The sequence below is a fragment of the Emydura macquarii genome, unplaced genomic scaffold (assembly GCF_026122565.2).
Source record: "Emydura macquarii macquarii isolate MOO-44397 ecotype Brisbane River unplaced genomic scaffold, CSIRO-AGI_Emac_v2 contig_2846, whole genome shotgun sequence".
In the NCBI taxonomy this organism is placed as follows: Eukaryota; Metazoa; Chordata; order Testudines; family Chelidae; genus Emydura; species Emydura macquarii.
The window spans coordinates 4331921-4359363 of record NW_027132983.1 but is presented as its reverse complement, the minus strand read 5'-3'; positions in this window follow the sequence as shown (position 1 = coordinate 4359363).

Sequence of the window (27443 nt, the reverse complement as noted above, 5' to 3'; positions counted from 1 at the left end):
GATAGCAGGGCATAACCCAGTGGTCCTGCATTCGGTCTAGTATCCAAACTCAGCAAGTTGTGCTAGACCATTCCCTAATAGAATATTAACTATGGATTTGGAGTAAAGAAAAATGGAGAACAGTATAGTTGGCTTAGAAAAATAAAGGGAAGGGAGAAGCAGTAGCATGCGGTATGCATATGCTGAAGACAGAACCTAGGGATGCACAGCAGTGTGTGAAAAATGGCACAGTATAGGCTTAAACTGATGGAGCAGGCTGTCCATTCTCACCAAACATACAAAATGAAAGAAACTTTTAAAAAAGAAATTTCCTACCAAAACGTTTTATGTTCTGAATAAATGGAATCACTTAATTCATTCAGTTAATGCTTTCTGACAGTGCAGGATAGTACATTTATTTGAACACATTTAAGTCACCACAGTGGCACCCTGCTCCTCCAGCCCTCTTTACTCTGCTGGACATAAGTCTGTTTATAAAAGCTATGATGAGTTTCCTTTTAAATCAGCTAAAAGCATGAGTGCTCCTCAAGTTGAAAGTGAAATGAAACTGCTAGTTTGATTAACTAGCCCAATTTCCTCCCTCCCCCCATTTTCTGTTCTCCCCCACACAGCTCTTCATTTTGTAAGCTTTTTTTTTTTTTTTTTGTTTGTTTAACTGTATTCAGCAGATGTAATCCAAATTTTAAAGGACAGGTAACATGGGCCATAACATAACAGGGCCATGAGACATTCAGGTACTGATTTTCTTTTAACATTTATGACATCACAGGCCCTGAAACCTTACCCATCTCTCTCTCTCATTGGCTTCTCTGGGACTGACTCACATGAGTTGCAGGACTGGATCCCCATGTTTGTATAACCCATTAAGCAGTAAAATCCAAAAGATATGCCAACCTTTCAAGTTATTCATTTCTGCAAAAAAAGAGAAATCATCCGCTGCTGTGTGCTCAACCTACGTGAATTAGGGTTGAGAATCTCTGGCAGCTAAAACGGCATTGGATAAGTACACAAGATAGCGTTACATCCTGTCCAAATTCCAGATTGAGTAACTGTATTGCCTATGCCTAAATTCACCCACTGAATACAGGTTCCTCCACTTACAAACCATAAACAGATACCATTCATCAACAGATGCCTTCTGCCCCAGGATGTGGCTGCATTTAAGTAATAAGTTAAGGGTTACCTGAGCATCTCTAATTTATAAAGAATTTTGGGCTCCTTCCTGATGTTACCAGAATATGAAATGTATTTTTTTACTATTAAGGGTCATAAGCTGAAGAGAAACTTGCAAAGTGTTATTTTAGTAATACAATGTCTCCAAAGAATTAAAATTTTGTGATGCAAGATACAAATGATAGGTTTTTTTAATAAAAGGGTAGTATACGCTTTACAAAATGAGGAAAAAAGAATTTGAGGTACTCCAAGTTTAAAAGAGAGAGTCAATTGTCTACTTTTGTGCAGTTTTCACACCACCTCGCATGTTTGGAATACTAGTCTGTGACCTTAACAGGCTCATCAAGGGACCTGTCCACCAATTCAGTGAGTTTCCTTGCTTCGGAATTTAATATATTTAATTGTTTTCTCTGGGACATTCCCTGAACTCATTTCAATTTGTCTCAGACATTTAGTAACCCAGAAATGCAGAGCACATAAAAATAAAAGCAACTTGCAAAATACTAAAACAGCTTATATGCACAACTGCCAGACACAAGATCTTTGTCCAAGTACAATAAGTGATTAGCTGCATTACTCACCAGAAGTTTGTAGGTAACTAGGGCATATTTCAGGGGTGACCCTGCTTTTCTAATATTCTAGAATTAATTAAATGCCTTAAGGACAAAGACGTCATTCTCAAGTGCAGGCAAATAATGTTAAGTCAGAGTTTTCATGATGATTTGGTAAGTAAGTTACAGAAATGAAGTAATAACTTTTATAGATGTAAGTTCAATATCACATATATCACCCTCTGCTGAAACTGTGTATTTGATTAGAAAGAAAAATCTAAAATCCACCTATGAAGACATGTATAAAATGTACACATATGGGTGCAGTAGACTTTAGATCTTCTTGCATGAATACTTATACTATGTGTACATCAGCTGAAGGATGATGACTGTCATGTTGAACCTTACAGTTATGAGTGAATGTTAATGTCTATATTTAGGGTATGAGTATACACATGCACCCACACCACACCCTAGTAATTAAGGCACTTGAAATTAAGAGATATCTTCAACATTGCTTTCCTTTTTTCTAGAAAAAGAACTAATGCAGAGTGTGCAAACTTCCCTATGCCATGACATCAAGAAACCAAAAGGGGATGGTACTTAGGGAGGAAAGCAGGAATGGTCAATAGAGCTGGTCAGAACATTTTTGTATGTTGTTTCTACAGAGCTGAAATAGATTGCAGAGGTATATCAGTTTCCACAAAACTTTCATTGGATGATTTTGAGCCTGGGGCATTGTGGGGGGGGAGGGATGATGATGCTAAAGGTAACCCAGATTCATGCCCTGCCTCTGCTTGATTTGGAATGATCGGGGGATAAAACATTCAATCAAGCAAAACAGGGATTTGAACCTTGGGCTCCCACATCCTAGGCTAGTACCTACCTACCCAGCTGTAGAGTGACACATACATGATACAAGTCCATTTTTGCAAAAATATTTGAAAGGTTTTGTTTAATTTCCAATGAATGGATTTCTTACTATCTCAATAAATACAGGGGCCTTCCCCTCCTCTTTCCCAAATTACATTGTGTGAAATGCAGGAGAGGCAACATCCAATCTTGGACAAAAGTTAGCATTAAAATCAGGTATCTCACATCCCATCAGGACTAGAAGTTCGAGCTTTACACACTGAAAGGGAGCCAGTTATCCAGTTTCCCAATAGGATATGCAGCATGTGCCTTTTGCTCGGGAAGGTCCCAAGACCTTAATACCATGTTCTTTTATGTAGAAATAATTAAAGTAAATAGGTATTTTAAGTAGTACCTAAACTTTAATTGTAGTTTTCTGTTTTTCTAAATCTGGTACAGTTGGGGTCAAGTTATTCCAGGGCCTCATTGACTTAATTAAGAACAATGTCAGAACTGCTAGGAACTACTTTATATAGCAGAGGTATATGAAAAGCAATGGCAATGGCAATAATGCCTTAAACTTCCCAAATGGTTCTCAAGAATTCTGTTTGTAAAATGTGCCATATATAGGATATATTAATATGTCATGTAAAAATGTTGTTGACATGCATTTGGGATGACCAACATAACTTTGTGACTTCCCCATGCATAATTCAGCTAGCCCAGACTCACAATAACTAAAGGTCTACTACACAAATGCATATATTTTATAGTGCATCTCATATAAAATGTGAAAGATGTGTTATACAAAAGAATGACAACTACAGGACAAAATATCAGACTAAGTTTATTAAAACTTTAACTGATGTCAAATATGTGTCTTTATAGAACAGCGAGCATACTCCAGACTAACTAAACTGGGAGGCATTACAAGTCTTCACTAATATTTCATTCGGCTCGGAAAAAGTTTGCCAGGCCAGGAATCTTGGCAAAGCATTAGCTATTTTTTCCAGTTAAACGAGATATTTGAAAAAGATAGATTTCCAGCAAATAACTGACTAGATAATACCAAAAGTTGATCTAGCTGATAGCAGGTAGCACAAGCACTGGCTATTCATCTTGGTCTCTCCCATATTAAGGGTTTCCGGATAAATGTCACTTGCCTAATTATTACTGATTGTTTCCCCAGGGATGGTCCCCTAAAAACCCTTCACCCATCACTATAGCCAATGAACAATGAAAGGGACTCTCCATAGGTATGATTCATACCGGAAGTTAACACTGATGCCTAGGGAATAATACTTGTAACCCTCTTTGCCAAAACTTAAGCTCAAGTAGTAGGGGCTTACAGAAAAATCAGTAGTCATGTATAAAAGTACCACTACATCCTCTTTTTCAGCTTCCATAGGGAGTCAACTGAAGATTTGATCAGGTGTGATTTTATACATCAACAGCATTGACATATCACAACTGGAGAACAATGCAAGACACTCATTCACTCCCACAACAGCTGACAGCAGTTGCCTCCATAGACTCCCAGAAAGTAGGAAATAACTGAAGTTAGTACAATGCTTAGATATGGTTAATAAGTGAGCCTGTTACTAGAAGTATTTCAGTTTTCCTATGTATTATGGCTTTTTAAAAATGCAGGTCGGAAGTAGCACACAGTTTAACAATATCTTATCATCCAATTATTGCAAGAGAGAAGCTCATTGTCTAAAGTAGAAGCAAACCCAAACTAGAGCTATCAAACTGGGGAAAAAAAGGTAAAAAGTTTCTTTTAAGTAGGCACTACTTGAAATCTCACAAGAAAGTCTGTTCTTATGAGATTTTCAACCCATTTTCAAGACCAAAGGGATATACATTCTCCTTGTGGACTATCAAAACATCAGACTTTGAGGATATAAAAATGAATATCTGAACCTTTTGAAGCTTTCCTATCACTAGTTTTAAGTCCCTTTTGGAGCACATATAACCGTCACACAATTTTTTCTTCTATTCCATTACTGCATTCACTGCAGGCAACTGGCAACAAGCAAAATGGAATAGACCACTGAGTCTAATGCTATACAATTTCCTCCAACTTCCAAACAGATTGTTTTGTTTTACTTCTCTCACTCAGGACCTATTAATCAAAATGATTTTGCTTTTTGCCCTTAGAGAACATTAAGCTCAGCCTCAGTTTAAAAATAATTATATTTTAATATTCAGGGATTAAGTTGTATTACAAATTCTAGTATGTGTGAAAAACATTGCAGCATCAAAAAGTCGGAGGCAAGAACAGGTTAGTTTTGAAAATATAGACGTTATCTGAAAAGTGGAGTAAATGTTTATTGCAATAATTAGGTCACCCCTAAGCTTATAAAGCTTGACCCCCCCAAAAAATTAGATTAATGTATAAAGCTATCCAAATTAACAGCACAAATGGTAAATTATTCATAGGCAAAGTTATGCCCTCATTTGCTCCTTCACAGCTTTGAACCAAGTCAATGAACCTATCCAGGTGTAATCATTCCTAGTTTACCCCCATGGAAAATAAAACACTCCTTTAAAATAGAAACGTAAATATATAAGCAACGTAATTCGTACTTGTGATACTTCTATCCTAATGGAGCTCTAAATTACACAACAGTTCTAGACAGGTAGCTCTTCGCAGAGACTTTCAAAAAGTGGCACACTCAGGGGCTAATGCACTGGCTTCTCACCTTTTGTGGGGAAAAAAACCCAGGAAAAAAAAAAGTCAAATCACATGACCTGAGTTTGAAGTAAAATAAGTGATGACTAGGTACTTTCAAAGCTTGCGGTACAGCTACAAAATTGTTAAAGCAACAGACCAGATTTTTCCTAGGAGGAGACTAAAAAATTATTTTGGTTTAGAAATTTAGTTGAGGCCCCATTGAAATTTCTTTTGGGCATTTTTCTAAGGCACTTGACAACTTATGCAGGGTACAGGATCTTTGGGCAGCAATATCGTCACCTTACCACCATGACTACCACCTTCTACAAGAGAAGGATTCACCATCACATTGCTGGACCTTCTCCTCCCCTCGCCCTGATACTGAGAGTCTGACCAAGCCCATTGAGGAAACTGAATCTGAACCAGATGGTATTGCCATCTCTATAGGAGAGTCCTGAACTGCACTTGAGATGTAAACCTAAGGTTCCTGCTATCTTCTTCCTGCTAGCTTGTCAATTTCCACCCCATATTGTTCCTCCAACCTCTTTTCTATCTCCCCACCCACCACCATGGCACTCTCTAATATGTATCCAGCTTAGCAGCTGAGAAACATCTAAGTTTATAGCGCTTAGCTACAACCCGTTTTGCAGCCTAAAAGTGATCCGAGAGCAGCATGATCACAGTAAATTTTGCTTCCACAGACAGGCCAGAAGAGTAAACCCCAAGTCCAGGAGTGGCTAAGTAAGTCAACGTGCCACGTGCTGAGCCTGTTACATTCCCAATATATGAACTGAAGGCATCAGAGACCAAAACTACATTTTCCTGTGATTTCCCCCCCGACCCCCTCCTTCCCTTTGCTGTTCATTTTTCTTAACAAAACAAGCTGAAACTAACAGACCATGGACAAGAACATTTGGATGATCTGATGTTTTGGGGTTTTTTGTTTTGTTTTTTTTTTTTAAAAAGCAAGGGCTTTTTTTCTTTAGGAGAACCACTATGCAAATGCAAAGGGAATAAAGGAGCACGTTAAAAGGGGGAAAAAAAACCTTGATTTTGTGTTATGTATATATTAGAAAGACTTGCTTGTTCAGTGGTGTTAAAGGAGAACCACCAAGTCATCTAAAAGAGAAGCCGAGTCCCAAATTGCTGTGAACGCTACGATAAGAAAAAGTACCAAAATATAACATCTTTAAACACTGTCCAAAAATTTTACTATGCAAGCCCAAACTCAGTCCTCTAGACCATACTATATTCCTATAGTAAATGGATACTTTTACCAGTGCATCCTTTGGCTCATATGCCACATAGAAAAGCCTCAGAGAAATACATTCTCCCAAACATTTCTAGATATGAACCACCCGACATTTCCTTTTTGTTTCATTTAAGCTGACGGCTGAGCCACACCAAATCGATATTGACAGCAAAGATTGGACTTAGTTCAGGAAACAGAAAGCCAAGGGGATTGTGGTCCCCTTAATCTTTATTTGAAGTGTAGTCTTGGATTACTTTCTTACTGGAGGACAAATAGCTCATTTATCAGAAAAAAAGTGTGAGTTTGTAAAGTCAAAGAGAATAATGGCTGACGTGACAAAGAATGCAACATACCATACACCAAGTCATTTATTAGACACCCAAAACACACAAACCACAATTTCTCTGCAGAAAGAATGAAAGCAGCACATAAATATGCATCAAAGCAACTCAGAGAAGGCCAGGGCAACTGAAAGGTTTTTCTATTAGAGTTTAATGTTTTCTAGTTATGAAGTTCTGCATTTAATCATCCCTTCTTATTTTAAGAAACAGTACAAAATAGAGGTGGTCCAGTGTCTATTCCAATTATTTTACTCCATTCTTTCACAGCATCTACCTTGCTGGTGGATAATTTCCTCTTCATTACAAATTATTTTGAATAAATTTTTTAAGGTTTTGTTTTTAAGTGAAGCACTTGGGTGGTTTTCTCCTTTTTAAAAGAGTTTTGAAACTCTGGGGCTCATTTCTGCTGTCCTTTCTCAAGCAAGACTATAAATGACCTTAGTAGAAATGTTGTCAGCATAAGGACTCCAGGAGTAGCTTCAAAAATGAAGATCACGACTTTCAAAAGTGACTAGTGGTTTTGGGTGGCCAGCATGAGACACATTAAGTCCCTTGCTCATGTTATTAACTTAAAGGGAGGGAGGGCTAGCTAAACATAAGTTTTCAGGACCTGATCCAAAGCCCACTGAAGTCAAACAGGAACAAATCCTATTCATTGCAATGGATTAAGAGTCATGCCCCATATTGTAAATTAATACCATAAAGCAGCGGTTCTCAACCTTTTTTTTTTTTTTTTTTTTAAAACAGAGTACCACTCGGGTCAGGTACAGTCGGGTCAAGTACCGCTTCACCTGACTGTACCTGAGCCGAGTAGGACTCGGTAAAATGCCAGGGTTGCGTGTAAGGATTGATGCCCTCCGCCGAAACCCTGCCGCCGTTTCCCAATTTTCGGCGGCAGGGACAAGGGGACTTTTGGCGGCAGCGCGATTTCCGTGCGGCGGCAAATGAGTTTCGCAGCAGGGGGGAGTTTAATTCGGCAGCAGAGAGTTTTTTGGGCAGCAGCGGGGGGAAGATTCGGCGGCAGCGAGCTTTCTCGGCGGCGGCAAGAGGGGGATTCGGCGGCGGAATCGGCGGCGAGTTCTCCCTCGCGTACCACCGAGCCGTCTTCCGCGTACCACTGGTGGTACGCATACCACCGGTTGAGAACCCCTGCCATAAAGGAAATGGATGCTGGCCTCTGACTTTGGGATTTTCTCCTCTCTCTCATTGACCACGTTCTGATACATGGTGTGCCCACTTGTACATTTTGCAAAGGATCATGAAGAAAGTACTAAAGAGAAGTCTCTATTAACCAGAAATCCATCTCTAGGTCATTTTGCATCTGTAACAACTACATATTGCACTTCATCTTGTCTAATCAATTTAGATAAGAGAAGACAGATGATAATTTGGGGTCAAAACACCTTGTCTGAGACAAGATAGATGAGTAGAGCATGAAATTTTTCCATTTGCATACTAGTGCATTTTATCCATGTGGAGCATTTCCTGACCTGCTGGAACTTATCAAGGGCGTAGAATGCTGTTCTGAGAAAACATTTAGGCACCTAAATCTAGAGCTCAGATTTTCAAAAGGGCCCAGCTGCCAATCTCCCATTGAAAATAATGGAAGTTGCTGGATAATCTGAAATTTAAAAGCTTGTCATTCAATTTAGATGCCTAAACAGCAGAAAAACTCCTTTGAAAAAAAATTGGCCACTTAGTGAGGTACCTGTGACATACTAGGGTACAATCCAGACTAATGAGAAGTTGTGTCACCCCTGCCCTCAACCTCAGCACGCCCTTTACAATGCTTTGCTGCTGTAGCCTCCAGCCTGGACTGCTCACAAACAGCCTCCAACACATAAGTGATTCCTAGCTATGTCTGTGTGTATGCTAGAGCCAGCCACCACAATGGCTCTCACCATACTAAATTATACTGCAGGGTGACCCCATCACACTCCCAGTCTTACATTTCTGGCAGAAAAATCTGTGTCCTGATACAAAGATACTTGGTACAAAGATTATTTACAATAGTGTGTAGGTTGTGAACAAAGGGGTACATTTAATCACAATGCCTAGATGGAAGCTACTCTGTGCTGAACTATTTTAAAAAATGTGGTCATTCTGGGCACACAGTCCTAGAACATACTGGTCTTGGGGAGGTGGGGGGTGGTGAGACAGGAACTGTTTAAATATGTTAGAAAGAAAAAGTAATGGTACAGGTGAACAAGAAAAGGGACCAAATAATGAAAGGAAAAAAAAGGCAAGATTAAACATTTAAAAAATGTATCAAATCTGAACAACAACTTTACAAAATTTTCCAAGATAAGATTTATGACCATTTGCAAATTCTTCCTCATATGAGAGTTTCAATGACAAATTGCAAATCTCTGAATGTTAATAAACTGACAGTTTACAATTAACGCAAACTAAAGAAACGAGTATATTTGTTATTTGCTAACACAATGAAAGAAGAGGAGGTAGAGTCTAAGGCCCCAAAAGCCTGCAATGGATCATGGGTCTAGGCAAAGCCCCTTGCAGGATCAGAACCTGACCATCTCCCACTGGAGTGTTTCATAATGCAGGAATCACTGAGCCAAGTAACACAAACACTGGTCACAAAACTAGCAACTAATAAGATAAGCCATAGACCCAGGGGGTGAAAGGTAATCGTGAAGTAGAAAGCATCTTATTCAACCTTGTGGTCTTAGCATTTAAAAGCTACTGTCTGTTTTTGATTTCTTTCTTACAATCAATCCCCATTTTAATTATCATTGTTCTATTAAGTTGGTTATTACACTGAACTCTGCTTTCAAATCAGATTTTCTTTTCTCCAGTTTTAAACTTATGTTCATTTTAAACTGATTTTCATACAACTAGAGTTTTATCTGTATACGTGGCATTTGCTGGCCAGAATGCTGCTGCACTGCTCAGATACTGCTCCTAGACACAGGTTTCTGATTCATACGCTAAGCATGGTATCCTAAGAGGTGACCAACAGCAACTGTGTTTTCAGTTGGCATCTGAGCACATAATTTTACTTTAACATACAATCCCTTAATAAAATAATTTCCAAAGCTCTCCTTTTCTTATTTAGACTTAGGTGCAGTTTAACACTATTTCCAACCCTGGTCCCCTAATACTAGTCAGAAACCCTGTAGCTCCTTTCCAATCCAACAGGCTTTTTCCTACCACTAATCCCATCACCACCTCCTGCTGAAGGAGGAGAACCAAGCTGGAGGCATTGAGGGAGGGCATTCTCTGTCCCTATCACATGATGAGTGTAGTAGAATCATATAGGTTTTTTTCCCGGGCCCCCATAAGCATACACTTGCAATTCTGCCACTACTAGCAGCTGAGGTTCTGAATACTCACATATGGTACACCCCTTAATACTTGTGCACCAGTGCCGCTATGAGTTAAGCCTACATGTGGTTATAAAAACAAGGAAGAAAAAAGGTGCCCTCCAAAATATTGCTAACAGGGTGAGAAATGTAAGCGCATATTTGGAAAAAGTCAGATGTAGAGTAACTACTTCAGGTGCTCATTTTAATGCAATTGGTAGTGTCTGAAAGAGCTAGTTTAACAACCTTAAACACTCAGGAATATAGAAACAGAAAACCAATTGGACAGTGCAGAATATCTTCCCCCCTTCCCCGCCCCGCAGTCCTCCTTCATCAATTACCTCATGCTAATTGCCTAGGATTTGATTCTGTACTGGTGCATCTTCTACTAAGACAGAGATGAAACAGCTTCACAACTATCAGTTGATGCCATTTTATTTTTACATATTCTTCAGTGCAGCAGAAGGAGCATCTGCACCAATGCTAATGTTTGGCTTTGCTGCCTTGATCTTAGAAATCCAGGTTTAGACAGCCTGCATTTTCAAATGGTCTCTGCAAGCATGAGACCAAAGAAGAGCTAAAGCTCATTCACATTTACAGGAGCTGATCAGTGATTACCACCATTCACTCAAAAGAAGGCAATTCCAAGAACACTTCCACAGGTAAGGTGAGCCTTTTAGAATGCAGACATACACATACTGCAGACTAGTGCGATAAGCAGGATGACTATCTCCATGTTCAAAAAACAAGGTCAACCAATGCCCCTATTTGTTCTACTGCAAAGAATACGCACCCTCAGTGGCAGATAGTGGGCTATTTGTTGTCGCTGCATCTTAAATGTAAAGGAAGTCTATTGCTGGGTAGAGGTAGATTTACTGGCGCCAGATCTCCCTTTCTCTTGTCTACATTCTGCACATTGTATTCCCCCTAAATTTGTTACCGACATTGGTAATAGTAATTATGGCAAATGTCTCTACCTCTTTCCTTACTATTAATTATGTTTGCACCCCAAATGCACAAATCACTTTCCAATCATAGAAGATAGTCTTCTGTGTTGGTTTTTTTGCCATTTTTTAGTGCCCAGGGTGCAGAACATGCTCAGCACATGCACACACACACACACGCACACTAGGGGCCCCATGGCATCTGAAGAAGCTGGTTGGCACCCTGAACAGCCACCTTCTTACCCACCCCTAGAGCTGGTCTTGCCACAGGCCACACACATGAACATATGCATATGTCTTTGGAGGACTGGAGCCTAAGGCTGTAAAATACAGAGAATTACAAAGTAACCAGGAAAGACAGGAATAGAAATCAGGCCCTCCCGACTCCCAGCCCTGCGCACATTCCCCTGGACCTGTGTCTCTTAGGATTCTCCCTTGAAAAGTAAAAATGATAAAACAAATGTTTACTGGTTGTCCTGTCCCCCAAATAAAATCAAAAGCAAACACACAGTTTTAGGGGTTATTTTTCCATCTTCTGTTTTCCTCCTGCTCCCAAACTTTTTTGCCACATCTGTATTAACTTCCAGTCCATACTCAGTGAGCACATCTATAGCAGAAACCAGTAAAAATCCCCTATTTTTAATGGAAAATTTTGATGAGGTAAGATGTACCCGTTTTGTATGGAAAAGATGTTGCTTGGCTCTGGAACAGATTTTTTCTTGTTACAGTGATGATAGCAGCAGGTATCCTTTCCACAGTAGCTCCTCCATGAGGACAGCTTTAATGAATTCCTCTTTGAGCATGCTCAACCATTAAAGGAAAGGGAAGGTGCAAGTTCTCTACAATTGTAGGTTCCCTTAGACTACATATCTACTTCCTTTTTAAAAGACTATTCACTTATACCAAAAATAAAAATGCATAAATAACTAATGTACCAATGCTTGTACCATAGGCAACACTATTGTGAGATCTACAACCTTTATTCAGTCACTTCTTACACTCTGCACAGGTCCCACTCACTCTCCTGGACCATCTAGAAAGAGAGAAGAGTAACAGCTTGCACTGGGCTTTTAAAAAAATAAATAAATGTGAGCAGAGTATTAAGGCTTTCACAAGGCAGGGAGCTGCAGTCAAGTATAAAGGGAACTAGCAGGATTGAACTTCTCACACTCAAAATTCAAACAAGCTTCCATAAACCTTTCAAGCACAAAAAAAAGGGCTCTAGATGAACAAAAAGAGAACTCTGCTGCTAGCAGGGACTTTCCTAAGTATTGTTTTCCTTCTCTTCCTTTCCCCTTTCTGTCCCTCATCCAACAGCTTGTTTTCAAGGGCTCTACTACTCAGACCACTTCTAGGATAATGAGAAATTACTGAATTCACTACAGCTGCCCAAGCCCTACTGTTATGATAGCCACTGCAATTAGTACATGCAGCTGTCCTGTTGCAACTCAGAGAGCACATGAGTGTTAGCCCTTTCTCTGCCATTCCCTGGACAGGCTCTCTCCACCCCATCACAAAGAATTAAAAGCTGTTAAAAGAAACTGTAAGGGCTTAGGCCCAGATTTTTCTATAGTGGTTAAATGCCTATCTTCCACTGAAATCCTGATTGATTGAGGAGATGGGCCTTAGTGTCTGTTGCTTTGTAGAAAGGACCACCATTCACCACTGACTACAAATGCTATTTTAACAGCTCTTTCAGAGACCATGCAATCTGTAATAGCCAGCCCTTCAGGAAAATATCTACTACATATCCTAACCACTTGAAAAATCCATACACTGTAAAGGCAAATGGCCTGCTACAGTTATCTCATCTGTGAGTCTTGACCCAAAGCAGTTCATATATGGGAGAAGACAGAGGCAGAAACTGCATTAATTTTTCTCTTACATTTCACTTTAGAATCCTGCAGCTGTGTAGTCATCCATAGTTGTTTACTCCACAGAGTGGGTGCTCACTGCATACTCCTCACCAGTGCTGGAGTGTTTTCTGGAGAAAATATTGGCAGCAATATGGAAGTTTATGTGACTCTGCTCCATTCTATGCTGGTAGAAATCACATGGTCTTCGTGTCTATACATCTAAAGGTAATCCATTAAGGAGCGGAAGCAAGTTGATTATTGTTCTATTTAAAAGTTCTTTTTGGATAACACAAAGTCCCTGACTTAAATTTTACAGTGTTATGTGGCATTGTACTAATTCAACCAGCTTCTTTATAAATGTCGCAACAGAAAACTTTTCTGGTTCTTCAGCATTGAGGCTATGTTAAAATGAGCTTAACATTATAAATGAAGGATAAATTAATCTATGAGAACTTTGTGAAATAAACTTGATTAATGTGTGTTAGCACAGGAATGACCATCAGCTTAAGGTTACATAAGCATTTCAATTCTAATTACCTGTTTGCAGTCAAATTCAGTTACAAAAGTATTCACCTTTCAGGGTTGGTCTCTGCCCAAAAGAAAATGCTTTTGTAAGTTTAAGAAAACATAGCTTAGACCGCTTGGGTAGGCTGTAAAATAAATGCTTTCCCTATTGGGAAAAAATTAAAAGGTTGGATTTTTTTTTTTTTTAATAGCATCACCAGAAAATTTACATTTGGCAGGGAAATAGCCCTCATTGAGGAGAGCTGTTGTGTTGATGAACCTTGATTTTGATGCTGTAGTTATGACCCATTCATTGACATTTTGCATCTGCAAAACTTTTTTTTCTGTCCCCTGGAAGAATTAGTTTTCCCCCATGTCAGTATTCTCTCCCCCCTGGAGATTTAGTCCCAAGTGAAAACTATGGGACTAAAAGGCTCCCAATGAGCTCAGTGGGCATTGAATCAGGCCCTAAATTTGATTTAGGCAGGGAAGACTGCTGTGTGAAAGCATGCATAGCTAATTAGCTGCATACTGAAAAATGACCTAAATGTGCATGTGGGTTCAGGAAAGGCCCAGAATAAAAACTTTACCACCTTCACTGATAGGAGCATAGCATGTAGTACATGAAACAATTATAAGCATACTCAAAAAAATCAGACTTAAGACCAAACATGTAAATTTAAGGACTCAAGTAATGAAATTTCAAAATTAACTATGCAATCTTAATGATCTCTAAGTATTTAATGAATACCAATGAATAGTGTATGCAATGTAATAAAAGTTGCTATTATGCAGTTACTATGACAAAGCCCAATTTTTATATTATATACATAGTTGCAAAACAAGCTTTATATCCTGTTTACCATTCTTTGCTCTTTCTCAAAAGCTCTTCATTATTGCTTACCTACTGCTTAAACAAAGTGACTTTTAAACAGCATATATAAATATACAATAAAGCGTCTACACTACCGTATCTCATTATTTAAACTGCACTCAACCATGATATTGGAGCACCAAGCAAAATGAAAAGGTAGCCAAAGTGAAGCTTCTCTTTCTTTCTCTTCTCCTTATCAGTGGCATATATTTAGTAGTTAAATATTATTAATAATAATAAATAATAATAATATCTCATTATGGCAGGCCAAGTAGAGGGTTTTACATTTTGGTTTGAAGATACATTAACAGCCTGAAGCAGCTGCTGGGTTAACTTTTAAACTTCTTGCTCTGTAATTCAGTCAAGGGGGCTCTACTTTTAGCTCCCAACTGAAATATCTGCAGTAGTATCAGATGTGTATAAGGGATGCAGAAAAGAAAGAAGGCCCTGGATCTGAAAGACTTTTAACTAACCCATGAGGAAAAACATAAATTACACTTTAACATATAATTAAAAGCAAGCATCTTACAAAAGTACAAACCAAGTTTTTTGCTAAGCTATTCAGAATAATTACCCAATGCCTGTGTAAACCAAAGATTTTTCCCACCTTAGGTTTTCGAAAGGGATTTAATTTACTCTTTTGTTAAGTAAGGAAACTTTTTTAACAGATGCTTCATTCCTAATGAAGACACAGCTAAACCCCTAAGGGGTTTTCACTGCTAACACATTTTCAGTGCTGTCCATTAAACTTTATTCCAGGAGGGTTAAATGATACTGTGACATTTGGCCCTGTGTGTGTGACTTAAAAATGTGTCAATAGTACATGCTGAAACTGACAAAGTTTCATGTGATATTAACAAACAAATGGTGTGTCTCTTGCAGATTACAGCACTGATGTGTCATGGAAATTAAGAGTATTTGCCACAGAATTTAGCTCCAGAGCATTTCAAAACAAATCAACTGACCCAATATATATAGGTCCTGATTCTGATTTAATCTATACCAGTATAAACCTGGAGCAACTCTGTTAAAGTCAGTGGAGTTACACCAGTGTAAATGAGAACAGAATCAGGCCCCTATACCAGTCCTTATTAGGGAAGTGAAAATGAGATTATGATCTTGATATATTTAATTTGTGAACTTGAATTCTTTTACTCAAAATTCATTGAATTTATTGATAAAATGATACACTAAAATGACTGGTTAACTTACTGGAGTGTTCATTTTCAGTCTTTCATAAAATTATTAACAATTTCCCAGATCCTTTACAGATACACATAAAATCCTATAAAGGCTGAATTAGGAAATAGGTTTCCAAGAATTGCTTCAGGATGATCTTTCTGAAACTCTATTAGAGCTGCTGAGGTCATTGGCAGCACTCTGCTTTCAGCCTTGTGCCTAACAATGCACTGAGATGTATTGTTGAGGCAAAGTAACATTTCTTCCATGTAGCTAATTGCTTAAGTAACAAGCTGCTGAGCTGTTTTCCTCCTTTTTATTGGCATTACTAAGATTTATGAATATTTTATGATTATATTATTGTAATATTATTCTTAAAGTACACTTAATTAAGAAACTAAAAGTTGGTAGAGATCTAATTTGCCAATTCTGAGAATATTCTGTGCACTGGGAAAAAATATTATCTTGTGGTTGAGGAAGGGGGGCCTGGGCATTAGGACTCGTGGGTTCCATTCCCAATTTTGCCACCAACTTTTTGTATAACTCTGAGCAAGCCACTATAGGTGCATCTACATAGGGAGATAAAAGCTTTGCAGAATGGCTGCAGTGGCCTAAGTCAGCTGACTCAGACTTGTGGGGCTCAGGTTCCAAGGCTGAAAAATCACTGTGTAGACATTTGGGCAGAAGCCCAAGCTCTGGGACTCTTCACCCTCGCAGGGTCCCAGAGCTCAGGCTCCAGTCCGAGCCTGAATGTCTACACAGAAATTTTTCAGCTGTGGAACCTGAGCCCCATGAGCCCAAGTCAGCTGACCCAAGCCATACACAGGTTTTCTATCCCTGTGGAGATAGAGCCTCAGTGTCTATGCCTCAGCTTTACCCAGATATAAAGCTGGTAGAGTAACTGATAGCTATCTTCTACAGAGGGGTGTTGAGAGGCCTGATTAATGTTTGCAATGAATGTTGAATCTTCTGAAGTACCTTTTAAAAGGTCTGGTGAAGTTTCTAAAAGCAATTTCTGCCATTTTCATTTGACCAAGATCACTGTTGAAGTATTGCTTGTAAGAATGGATATGTCAGGCATAGAAGCATAAAAAGTGTTAAAAGCTACGATAAGTATAGAATTCAACAACTAAAGAACTCTGCATTATGCTCATGACTTCTAGTTTGAAATGAACTCATTTTATAAGGTTTCTTTACAGGAATTCAGAGTTATTTACTATACCATTTACTGACAAATATTCAGTAATAAATGTTATAATTTTTTACTTCCACCACCACAGACATATACAGAACAACAGCATTACCAACTCCCAACTCTGAAGAATAATGAGACTGACTTAAAGATCATGAGGTTTTAAAAAATTAGATGATAATCTGACAAAGGAGCATGACCCACAGAAGGACATGGGAACCATAGCAGCATAACCAAATAGAAATTTTCAGTTTTCAATTTCTCACCCAAAAGCTAAAAATTTCCATGGGAAACTTCCATAAAAACATTTCACTTTCATTAAATCTTTCCACATGGGAGAGCTGGAGGAACCATTTTCTAACCAGCTGTCTATGGCAGCGTTCATAGAGCTTCATGGTCCACAGAGAAAGTGACGAATAATTATCTTGTCTCAGACCCCACTCAATGTCAAACTGGATTTGATTTACTGTGAAAGCAGTGGAGCCTTCTGAACCAGTTTCTTACTGGACATTGAATTTGTGCTGCAGTGGAATTTTGGTGGTGTTTTAGAGACAATTCACTGTGTCAATGTGGGCAACAACAAAACATGACACATATTGTTGAGGACTGCAAAATAACTTAACTTCCTGGAGGTCTCATGCTTTGAACATCATTGATAAAAACACTGTGGCTTGGCTTGACCGGATTGTATATGCCAAATAAATAAATGGCAGCATTTTTATTACCTTGCTATTAAACATGAGCTAAAACCTTCAAAGTATAGGTATGATTACTCAAACATTTGCAGCCACAGCAATAGCTAGACTCAACAGAAACTGACCTATTCACTGCATAAACTTACTGACCAAGATTTTTAAGAGCAACTAATGATTTGGGATGCTCTTGTGTTGATAAGGGGATGTCTCTGGGCCAACATGGAATACGTTGTTAGATCCTTTGTTTATTGTTATAACATGAACCAGTTCAGAGGTGGTGGAAGCTTGCATTGAATGTGGGGGTCAGAAATGCCGTACATGAGAACCAGGCCACATCTGGGGCAGCATGGCAGTGGGGAGGTCGAGGTGTCAGGGACAGGAAGGGGAGTCAGGGTGGATGCTCTGTATGAGAAGTGGGATCAGGGATAGGATGGAGAGTGGTTACTACCTGCTCCCTGGCTTAATCCTGTGTACCACAGTGGCTGCTCCAGCCCATATGGGTTCTGCTCTCGCCTCTCTGCACCCTGCCCTCCACATATATGTTTACACACTCCATGCATGTGCATAGCTTACAGGGAATGATGCATGGGCATGAAAATATGGATCATCCCCCACTATACCTCCCAGTTCCACTGCCCTGAACCAGTTAACTGTGTTTGAGGCTTTGTGTCAGGTCACTGCTTGTTCACTCCCATTGTAACAACCACAATTAAAATAGCTCTACTCTTGCATTAAAGACACAGAAAAGGAAGGAAAAACAGTTCAAGGATGTAAAACTTAAAGAACTACATCTTTCATTTTATCAATTCGCATTTCTCTCTAACAGAGTCTCTTAGAGGGAAAACCCTGGCTGGACAGTCTTCTTGGAGTGCATTAACCATCCTATTTGAAGGGAAAGAGACTTCGTTTCGGTGATACTGAGCTGCTGTTGTTTCTGAAATCCAATGCTGTTTCTTTAAAGGTAAAAAGACAAACTCACACAGAAGGGGAGGGAAAAGAATAGCAACAATAGAGAATCTAGCTTTTGTCTCTGGCACTTGTTTTCTCTTGCAACCTTGCTGGAGAAACATAGGCACAGCGCACTCTCTTATCAGCCACTCTGGGTATATCTACACTGGAATAAAAGACACGTGGCATGGACACAGCTGGTCCGGGTCAGCTGACGCGAGCTTGCAGGGTTAAAAATTGCTCTGCAGACAGACATTCAGTCTTGGGCTGGAATCTGGCTCTGGTCCCAGACCTTGAGCTCCAACCTGAGCCCTAATGTCTAAACAGAAGTTTTACAGCCTTGCAGCCCATACCCTGCAAGCCTGAGTCAGCTGACCCGGGCCAGCCACAGGTGTATAATTGTTGTTTGGACGTGCCCTCTGAGACCTGGCAAACTTTGATCAGTGTCAGATTGAAGGCATGCCTGGCCTTGCTGGTCAGAGGCTCACAGCTGTGCTACACAGGTTGTCTTGGTTAGCTAAGTCAGACTCTTACAGGTCAGAAGGCAAAAGGAGAGAGAGAGAGAAAAGAGGAGAAATAAAGTGAGGAACGAAAAAGACACATGAGGAAAGGGGTAACACCTCAAATTCTTAATTCTATGTGATGATCAGGATTTAGCTGAGGCCAGGAAAGGTGGTATCATGTAGCTCCCTCCTTCTGACTGAACTGACAGAACTTATTTCTGGATCAGGAAAATAAGGTCCCAGCAGTGTCACAGTGCATCTCTGGGTGCATAGGCAGCAGCAGCTATAACGGTGAATCTTGGTCCTTCCAGTCCATCCACCCCTCTGTCCCAATGAGTGACCCCAATAAATAATGCCCAACCTGGTCCTAATAAAATTAACCAATCAAAACACATTTTAGTGACTTGAACTACAACTCTTTCCTCTCATTTCTAGAATCTTTTAACTCATTGTTATGCCAATTTAGGACTTCAACAGGATCCTTAAAGATCCCTTAACACAGTTCATTTAACTTAAACAATCCAGTTGATACTAGTACTTGCCTCCAACTTTGCCCACTGTTATAAATTTTGTATACCAGGCTGACTTAGCCTTCCCCCCCCCCCCTTTGGGTAACTGAGAATACACACTTCTGTGCAATAGTGCCTGTGAAGGGGACTAGTTTTCAGAAAGTGGATGCTCAGCACAACTAGAAGCCAAGAGCAACTGATCTAGCAGCACTTTCATGTATATTATACTGCTGCTCTGCAAAGGAAGAATATGCCCCGATGAAGTACACTGGGATGAGTGATTTTTTTCTCAGCCTACTGCCTCATCCTGGTTATTAAGATCATTGATCATTACTCTCCTGCTACTGCCTATCCTCACTCATGGACTTCATAGCAGGGTCTATTACCAGCAGCACTGGTACATCAGGAAATTCCTCCTCACCAAGTCTGTCAGAAGCATCCTGTCTGTGGACAAAATGTGCCATTGCCTCTAGTTATGCCAAGTGCCTCCCTAAGTGGTTGATTCTCCCAGTTAAGTTTGATAAACTAGTCTTATGTCTTTGGGCAACATCACTGCAGTTGGTAGGAAGAAACACCTGGCTTGATGGCTGAAGAAGCTATGCTGTGGAGCTGAGCCAGGGTCTTCATTACATATAGCTTCTCTTACATATAGCTATATTCTCTTACATATAGCTATGATCTCTTGAGATTGGTGTCTCTCTTAAAGGAATTGCCTCTCCTCTGTAAACATATAATGCTGTTATCGCTCCTGTCCCACTTCATTTTGCAGGGAATGCTTCTGACACTATGAAAACAGAACTCAGAGACTTTTCAAGGGGGCTGTGTTCCTAAACTTCGTTATTTATTTTGTGTATTACTATAGGGTCTAGGAGCCCTAGTCAAGGACCTCATTGTGCTAGGTGTTGTACCAAAGGCAGAACAAAAAGATGGCCCCTGCCCTAAAGAGATTACAGTCTAAGCCTAAAACAAGAGACAACAGATGGATACAGACAATATATAAAGACAAGGAAGCAATAAGAAAGTTGGCCAACATAAAAGGCAGTGGTATCTGCGCAACACTATCCATTGCCAACTTTTCTGTAGGCCTCAAGGCAGAGGCGAGTGTTAAGGAGGAGGGATTTGAAGGTGAATAATAAAGTAGTTTTGTGGATATTGATGGGAAGCTCCTCCCAAGAGTTAAGGGCAGCATGACAGAAAACATGAAGGTGCTTGTTTGATATTTTAACAAGTGGGTAATGGAGGATGGCATAACAGGTGATCGGAGGTGGGAGCTGACATTTTGATAGTGGATGAAAGACGATAGGTAGGGTGGGGATAGGTTGTGAAGGGCCTTGAAAGTGAAGACAAGTAGCTTATGTTTCATGTGATAAAGAAGGAGGAACCAGTGGACGGATGCAAAGAAAAAGGTGACATGGTCAAAGCAACTGGCTAGGGAAACAATCTTTGCAGCACCATTATGAATGGATATTAAGTGGGCAAGACTTAATTTCTCAAGGCCAGGAAAAAAGGATGTTGCAGTAATCAAGACCTGATACAATGAGAGCCAGGAGGACAGTTTTAGCTGTATCATTGAATATCAAAGGCCATATCTTAGATCTTATGCAAAAAGAATGTGCAAAATTTAGACATAGCCTGGAGGAGGACCTAGACACACCTTGATTAAGGAGGGGAGAAGGACTGGAAAGTAACCATGGTCAGCTTGAAGTGATGGTTAGACATACATGAGGAGATGTCATAGATAGACCAAGATTTGGGTTTGGACAGAAGAAAACAGGCCTGGAATAGAGAAGTAGATCTATGAGTAGTCCACACAAATAGTTGAATTTGTGTTTGCAGATGAAATTACCCAGAGATAAGGGTTAGCGGCAGAAGAGAAGGTGACCAAGGACAGAGCCCTTTGAAAACCCCACAGAAAGTTGGAGGAGGAATGAGGAGGATCTTTCAAAGGACACACTGAAGGAGTGCTTAGACAGGTCAGAGGAGAAGCAGGAAAGAACAATGATCTCCTGGATGCACTGAGCACATAGAGGTATGTTTAGCTAATCAGGGAACTAAGGAAAAAAAATATGAAAAAACTCAATCAACCTACTTTGAAACTGGAAAATGCACCCACAAAAGGCTGCACTGGAATTCTTGTTTATCTAGATATTGCAAGAACACATAAGACATCACTTGAATTACACAGCCCTACTGACAAATTTCAATGGAAACGACACAGAAGCACTACAAACTTAAGATAGCAAACTTTCACTGTTTGGAGTTAAGCATTTAATACAGTTCCAAATTAAACAAGAAATCGATATTTTAAAGAGAAGAAGATGCTAAAATGACTTTGTTCACGAAGTGGACACAATGAAATGGCAATTTCTTATTGAGGCATTTGCTTTCTTTGATTCAGATCCACTGATCTCTATTGGTTGGTGTAAGTGTTCCTGGCTCCGTGGGAGGCCACCACAGCTTCCTACACAGGGGAATAGCTCGCACTTGGCGAGGGAGTAGTTTTAGTCATGCACCCTTAAGCAGGGTGAGCAGCAGTTAGTCGCTCAGGCCCTTAGTCAGGGCGAGCGAGCAAGGAGTCTATCGCTCCAACCCCTAGGTAGGGTGAGCAGAGGCGGATCGCTCAGGCCCTCAGGCAGGGTGAGCGAGCAAGGAGTCTATGTTCTAACCCTTAGGCAGGGTCAGCAAAGGAGGCAACGGCTTCAGGCGGGGTCAGGAGAGCAATTCTCCTGGGGTGGCTAGGGAAAAGGGGAAGGGGAGGGGGACGCAGGCCCACCCGTCTCCACTGCGTCCCAGCCCAGGGCCCTAGCAGTGGCAGAAGCGGCTGTCACTGTGCCAGCGGGGCTCCCGCCGCAACACACCGGCAATACGGCGGCTTCAGCCACAGGCCGTGGCTGTCCCTGGGCTACTTCCTCCCCACTGACCCTAGTACCTGTTGCCTCCATGTCCCAAGGATAGTCCACCGGGGGTAGCGTTGTTAGTCCTTCCTCGTCGACCGGGGGTAAGGCAGGAAACTCCTCCTCAGGAGGCAGCTCCTCCAGGTCGTTGTAGGAGGGGAGCGGGTCGGCCTCGGGCAGCTCCTCCAAGTCCTGCCCCGCTGCAGGGAGGGGCTCGGTGGCCGGCAGCTCCTCCAAATCCAGCCCAGCCTCCGGGGGTGCCCGCCACTCGGGCTGCTCTGGGGTCTCAGCCCAGTCTGGTGGTCCCAGAGCACAGCCCCGGGCTCGGGGTCGGGGTAACTCGGCCCAGTCGTCCTGGCCGGGTTGCCTTGTCCAGCTCCTCGAGGGCCCTATCCAATCCCCGGGGCCGGGGTTCATCGGCGGCGGCTAGGCTCCGGCCTAGGCCTCTGCTGGCGGGGCAGCACATCTGCCTCTGCCGGCAGTCTGGGCCCTACTGAGCTCAGGGGCCAGGCTTTTGTAGTTCCCCTTCCTGTCGGGGCTCCGCCCCGGGGCTGCCAATTGGCCTGGCCGGGTGGCCCTATCACGGCCCGGGTCCCCGGTTGCCGGGCAGACTCTGGGGCAGGGTGTGAGTTGGGTCAATCAGAGCTCTTGGGCCCTTCCCCAGGCTCTGGCTCCGTGGGAGGCCACCGCAGCTTCCTACAGTTGGGTTTCCCATGGAGGACAGGCAACTCATTTGCAAGTAAACAATTTGCATCCAAAGTCCTCAAATAGGGACTTTCATACTGATATTCTGGAACATAATTCATGTCTAAAGAACAATACAACAATGCAATTGAAGTAGCCATTCTGCTTTCACACCTTTCCTATTAACTATTCTTTATCTTTGCAAAAGATAGTAACACCAATGACAAATTCCTCTAAGGGAGGTCAAGTCAACTTCAAAAAAGAAAGTTCTATGAATTATGGATAGAAAAGAATTCCAAGCTCAAAAAGACTAAATAAAATTGATTGACTACCACAAACAAAATATTGTGTGATTCTCCACTGTGGTTGATAGTCCTAACCTCATTTTCTACCATGTCATTTTTAAGGACTCAATTCAGCAATCTGTTCCTGTTCAGAGAATCATCTAACCACATATTAAATCTCATTCACATCAACGGGATTTAAGCACACTGCTGACTGGGTATGAGCTTAAGTATGTGCTTAAATGCCTGCCTGAACTGGGGCATTAAAACTGCTATTGACTGTAGATGGATAAAATAGTTGGTTGTGGAAGCTGGAATATTGAGTTAGTGGTCACTTGAGTTGAGGGCTAATTTGACTGAACTTAGTTCAGCCTGCTTCAGTTCTGGAAGAGCATGTTCAATCCTATTTGTCACTCATGGAAGCAATTAGAGCAAGGACACAATACTGGTGACGATACCATTTGGAGATCAATGGAAGGATATACTGAATAGGACTAAAATAAGTAAAAGCTGCATGGAATCATACTAATTTCTGAGGCAGACATCTTAAAGTGTGCTTCTAAGAGAATCTTTGTTAAAATAAACCAAAATGACCCCTTCATGCTCAGACATTTTTGCTATGTGTTTCCTGAGTTTCTGCATTTACTCCAGTAACTAAAACCAGCTTTTACTATCATTTACTGCTTTAGCACTATACAACCAACAATTAAAAAGAGAATAAGCTGGCTTCTATTCCCCCTTCTGCATATTCAAAATTGTTTAAGAATCAATTAGTGATATTCTGTAACACCAGTGAAGATCCAGCAAAAGCAACAGGTTTGCACAGGTGTAGCTAAGAAGGCAAAACTTGGCATGCAGTATCTCGACTATAGACAATGTTGTATGAGAAGGAAAATACCCAGCTCAATTTCTAGATCCCAAACGGAGCTAATGGAGCTGGCAGTTTATTTAATAATAACATCAACAAAAACTTTAACCCAGCGCATTCAGTATCAAAATTGGGACACAATCATAGAACCCCAAAATGCTATTTTATACAGTCATCTTTCAGAGCAAGCCCACACAAATTGTGTGGGTGTTTACTTTTTGTTTTTATTTTTTTAAATTATTTGGATAAGAGTATTTTTAATGTTGAATACACGTGTACATGCCCCATTACACTCTGGTCGTTAATTTTTCCATTTGGAAATCTCCACTCTTGACTGCTTTGACACTTCTCATTGACAGTTTTGATCAATCTTCTGCAGAGTAGCTTATTCCTACAATATGCTCCTAGCTTGGGTTTAATCTGAGGTATTATTCTAAACCCCCTTTAATCAGATGTCCCTACATTTTACTATATTTTTATCCTTGTATCAATCTTACTTCTATTAGAAAAGAGAAGGATATTTGTCTTGAGTAACACCATCACAAGCCAAATATCAGGAGTAAACTACAGGAGTATCCTCTGGCAAGGCTCACATTTGTCTGCAAATCCTCAGTTTCCAATATTACACATTTAGATGTGTGGTTTACAGAACTCTCTTGTCTACCGAGCCAGGCCAAAACAGTATCCTAATTTTCAAGGTTGCTTTGAGAGATATCCTAGACATCCCACTGTTCTATCTCTTAACTTAAAAAATACATGGTACATTTTTTTTCTTTCCTGCTACATAAGATACATCGAGCTTTATTATAGCCACTTGCAGGTTTTATGCTTACTACTACACTTAAAAAAACCACCACCATCCATTTAATGCCAAGTGCTGTACTGACAGTGCAAACTCCTCTACCTAAAAACAAGGACAGAAGAGACAGTGGTAGTTGACCCTTCCCCAGGCCTCAACCCTGATATATAGCAACCACAGACAAAAATCCTACTCAGTGGTGCTTGAAGTGGACATAAGTCCTAGAGTTGGTGCTGCTGGGCATCCTGTCCATTCCCTAGGTGGGGAGGGAAATGCTGCCCAGTTTCCACTCCCATATGTTTATTCTGCTGCTTGCCTGCCTCCTGCAACCTCCAACTCTGGGTGGACCCAGGAGCAACACATGTGAAGGAAGTCACCTGTCTAGAGTAGAAGCAAATGATAAAAGCATCCTGAGAGACAACAACAGTTAGGAGAAGGGGTAGAGCCAGCGGAGACTTGGGTGTGATGAGGTCAGACAAGAACAGAGCTGCGAAGGAGTGGGGAGGGAAAAAAAAGTAGGTGGTATGAATGGACTGCGTGGGTGGGTAGCAAAAGGGGCAGGGCTTGTGAAGGGGCACCTCAGTTATAAAGCTAATTTATACCTGGTGCCCCATCAGTATATTGCTTTGGCCCTGGGAATACCCACAATTTGGGCATAAGAGATGAGGTTAGTCTCCAAGCCAATCCAGTCCTCCTATCTTGTCTGCCAAAAATGCCAAGAAATCATTTAATTTATGCTTAGCACAGAGGAGGCATATATGCAGTAGATAGCTATCTTATAGGAACTGAATTGACATTATCAACTCATTATGCACTGGTACTCAAAGCCACACAAACATATGGCACTGCAAAAAAAATAAATATCAACAATTTCACATGATAGCAACTTCCATTTGCTATTGAGCTGAGGTTGATCTGAACCAGAACTAAAGAGCACAGGATTAGAGTAACAATCCCCTATCCTCTTAGTGTGGCTTTAACTATTTTTCCAATTTAAAGTTAACCTGCACTATATATTTACTTATGTGGCTAGTTTTCATATAAGTAGTTTCATTAAGATTAAAGCGTCTAGGAGAATTGCACGGTTCAGGAAACAGGTAATGGGATATAGAGCTTTTCACCTCCTAGCTGCTAGTTGAAATCCATCTCAGCTAAGTAAGGACAAAAGCTGCTACCACCTGATTGTTCAACAGACTATAGGAAACAAATTAATGGTCTCAGCCCAATTCTCAGGGTAAAAGGCATCCACATATTGACACTAATTCTTGCATCGTTGGCAGTCCCAAAAGAAAAGACAAGTGTTGCAAATATCATGGTAACTGAATTCCTCCAATTCCCTCACCTATGGAAATGGTCCCTCCAGGTGAGCACTGAGGGCAGGGCATTAGTAGGGCAACCTGAAGAGGCTTGTACTGTAGATGTCCATGCTGCAACTATTTGTGGTTAAGGAGGGCTTCAGGGCTATTCAGCCAGTGCTTTACACAAGCAGCAACCAAAATCACCAACATGTGAACTGATTTTAAAAGATTAAACTCATATTCTGCAAAGCATGTAATATGGTTTCATTAACAGTCTTACAAATGTAGTCAGTAAATGTGAATATCCTTAGCTTGCAAAGCTTCAGTTAAAATAAATAGGCTTCCATAGTGCATAACTATATTCGCAAATGAGAATCAAGTTGTATTTATTTTTAAATAATGCTTATGTAAATTAGTATGTACAAGGGACCAATGCAAAATACAGCCAATCTATTTGTCAAAATAGCAATCTAATATGTGGTAATCTAGTAGCTAGTCAAATGTAACTTGATTATCACACAACAGTTTAATAGCATTTAGTCCTTTCTGTGTAACTTTTAATACATGGAACTGAGACTGTTTACTTTTCCCTGAGGTACAATGTGAAAATCATTTAAAAATTAACGAAAACGACCTGTTCCTTCAAATACTGTAGAGCTGAAAGAGCTAAAATCTGTAATGATTTATACCCTGTCCAATCCCATCGGCCTATAGCATTAATATACCAGCAGGCTTAAAAGAGCTAGGGTGAGACTGGAAATTTCATGGCTTTGCCTGTCTCACTGACAGAAGTTGTGTATTTTTCTGCTGGGAAGGGCATCTTCTCAAGGACAGTGATGAAAACAAGCACTTTCAGTTCTCCCAAGAGAATGACAATTTACAATCTGTTTAGTCTTCAGAGCATCCCTGATTCTGATAAGCTTGGGAAGTCAGAGTGTGCTTTTTATAATAAATACTAGTACTACATTTAAAAAGTTGTAGGGAGTTTGGGCTGTGGGTTCAAACCTGTAATAAAGAAATGTCTATAGGAACAGATGGGAAAAGAATACAAAGAGACACTGGATGAGTGGATGAAGACTTGAGGTATCCACCACACCTGAGGATTTATATGGGCAAAAACATGAGCAGATAGCCGTATGTTGTCTGTCCAAAATATTAGCAATTTCCTTCTTAGGGATTTCCCAATGGTAATAACACCAACTTCATGGACTTGAATTCAAACACATAGATCAATGTACTTAAA